This window comes from Hyperolius riggenbachi, chromosome 8 (genome assembly GCF_040937935.1).
Source record: "Hyperolius riggenbachi isolate aHypRig1 chromosome 8, aHypRig1.pri, whole genome shotgun sequence".
Taxonomy (NCBI): domain Eukaryota; kingdom Metazoa; phylum Chordata; class Amphibia; order Anura; family Hyperoliidae; genus Hyperolius; species Hyperolius riggenbachi.
Genome location: NC_090653.1, coordinates 240,855,814 through 240,859,102, shown reverse-complemented (window position 1 = coordinate 240,859,102; position 3,289 = coordinate 240,855,814).

Sequence of the window (3,289 nt, the reverse complement as noted above, 5' to 3'; positions counted from 1 at the left end):
TATCTTTTTACAATTTTTGTCATTTAAAAATTATCACTTGCAAAAGTTTTTTTTTTTTTTTTTTCTTTAGTTTTTTTTGTTTTTTAAATATTCCTTTTAGCTGTCTTTTGTCAGTTGTCTAAGTCTCCTGGAATTAGACTAATGTATTTAATTACTTGACTGATGGCTTCACGGACATTGGAGATGGTAGAATGGTTGGGTTCTGTCTGGAATACATTTCTTATCCTTGGTAAAATGCTGAGGAAGGCAGGACAAGCCTACTAAAGGATGATTCCAAAATTATTCTTTACTTTTCTAGAGACAGAACAAACTGTTTTCAGAGACCTCAAAGTGCAAATAACACGCAAAGAAAGAGCTACAGTATATAAAGATTTAAAGAGACACTGAAGCAAAACAAAATATATGATATAATGAATTGGTTGTGTACTATGAATAATTACTAGAAGATTAGCAGCAAAGAAAATATTCTCATATTTTTATTTTCAGGTATATAGTGTGTTTTTTAACATTGCATCATTCTCTAATATGTGCAGATTACACAACACTCGGCATTCAAAATGATTCTTTCAGAGCAGTCTGTGAACTAATGACCTCTCCTCTGGCAGAGAAAAAGTAAATAGTTCAGAAACAGTTGAGATAATAAAAGTCAGAAGACAGCCCTCTGCACGACTTTGAAAGTCGTAGAGATAATGGCTTTTTTGCATAGCGATAACAACTGGACTTGCTTAACTCTTCCTGTACTGGAAACAATTAGACTGATGTATCTGATCTTAATGTTTTATTTCTTAGCTGTGCTACACATACAAATCATAATATCGTCAATTTTTTTCCGCTTCAGTGTCTCTTTAATTACAATGACTGAAATAACTTGTAAAATGCATCACAAAATAGTTATTTAATCACAATTATTCCCCCCCCCCCCTTAAAAAAATAAATAAAAAAAAAAGGAAAGTAGACATATGAGGTGAGGCCTTCTTTCCTATTCAGTCCAGGAACTCAATATTTATTCAGAGTCAAGTAGGTGGAGATGTTAATGAATGAATCATGCTTGACATGGACTGAGAGTCGCCTCTATCAGGGCACAGAAATAGAGCAGTTATGTCACAAGGACTCAAAGGCTTGGCATCCAGAATTTCAGGACATGCCTGCTTTGACAGAGAACACAGCGGAATAACTTGTACATTTTTCTTTGCTGGCAGGAAGTTGTCATCTTTCACCTTCTTGAGCAGGAGATATTTCTAAAATGTTCGCTCAGTTAACACTAATGCCGGCCATACATCTACCGATATCGCGGCATGATGGATCTTCCGACTTAATAATTTTATTAGGCCAAAATCAGTGTAATGTGTTGATCGAGGAAGCTGGAAAATATCGGCCCGACGTGGTAAATCGGGTGCGCAGCGGTAATGGCGTGTGGTATCGCAGCAACAGAACGTGACGTACCCTCGGCCACTTCTTCCTCTCAAATATAAATGTTGTCACCCCGTGCCCATGCATTATAAATCTCACCTGTTCACCTACTGTGACTCCCAGTCTCCCCTGAGCACTGCCACGTACATATGTGACGTGACGCGCACCACATGATTTACGTGCCACCATGTGGTGGCACTCGGTGGAGTCAGTTGAAGAGACTTGGAGTTAGTGCAGCTGGAGAGGTGAGATATACAATTAACGGGTGGGGGAATCAAAATTGGACGTCGTCGTAAGGCTGATTCCTGATGGATTTCATGCTGAAATTGATTGGGAATTTGCCTGCAGTGTATGGGCAGCCAACAGATCTCTCTTCGATCAGAGATCGGTCTCTTGGTCAATCTCCCCATACATCTCTAGATATATGGGCACCTTAGACTGCAACAACACAGGACGGCATAAAACCCAAAGCTCCGCTTATACGGTTCCTCTGCAGACATTGCGCCTACCCAAAGATACTGTTACTAGATACTGCAATCACTTAATTTTTGGATTAGGTAGAAGAAATTATTGTTAAACAAAAAGTTGAAAGTGAGAAGTCACATGTTAACTGCTGTAATGCAGCACAAATTAATGAATTCAGTGATCTATGGAAAAAATATATATATTTGAGTTGTCTAAAATAAAAACCGCTGGACAAGGAAGTGCCTCATCCTCTATAAATCCCAGACTGAAATCTGCAATATTGCTTTACAGCTGCTTTCTGGGAAGGCCATGTGATGAAAGCTATCAGGTAAAGCAGTCTCTGATGATAGCCACATCATCACACTTAAAGCAAACCTGAACTCAAAATAAAGTGAAGCATAGTTTTCATTGATTGCATGCTTCAATGTACCCAACGCAACGCACAGATAACGTGACGACGCCGTCGCTGTCGCTGTATTACATTTTTCAGCATGAAGATTTGAAAACTGATTACATGACCTGCCCAGAATGCAGCTATTAAGCCCCTTCCCCTTTTTTAATACTCAGCATAGGCTACTGACTGGGGTAGAAACTTCCTGTCTAGCATTTTTTCTTAGCAAAACAATCACTATGTAAGACTTTTTGTTTTGTTTGTCAAATCTGGGCTCTTTTTTGTGCTAAAACTAAATGACTTTCAGTCTTAACCTTGGTACACTTTTGACTTTACAGACTGGGTTATAAGGGGACACACAGGTACCTTACCTCAAAGCAGGACTTTCCAGTAATTATATCAGTGCGTAGAGAGTACACTAGTGGGGATGATGACTCGTGGAAGCTGCTGGGATTATGCAATGCAGGGCATATAAGGTGCAAGCTTGAAATGAGGGTTGTTGGGAGGTGCAGTAATAAGCTAATAGTGAGACAGGGGGGGGCATTGTTGGGCAGAGCATGGCTGGGCCATGTAGAAGACACAGAGAAGTAGTAAATAAACCTCTATATAATCCCAGCAAAGAGGATAGATAAAACTGCCTTTTATTTTATGCCGAATGCACACAATGAAATTTTCTGGCAGATTTACTGCCAGATCAACTATTTCCAGCGTGTCCGATCTGATTTCTGTAGAAGTGAACGGAATATCAATCGGAAGTCAGATTGGAAATGGTTGATCTGGCAGTAAATCTGCCAGAAAATCTCATTGTTTGTATTAGGCAACAAAGACTTTTAGAGTTCAGGATTCCTTTAAAGGGCAGCTAGAGTATATGCATCCTGGAGTTCCATGCATGTTTCGTTGAACATCTCCCAGAGTGCACCAGGAGCTGGCTTTTCCCAGGCACTTCTAACAATAAAACAGAAAAAAATAAAAATTGGTCCTGCTGCTTCTGTGATTGGCTGACTCCTTCTCACCTACTGAGCC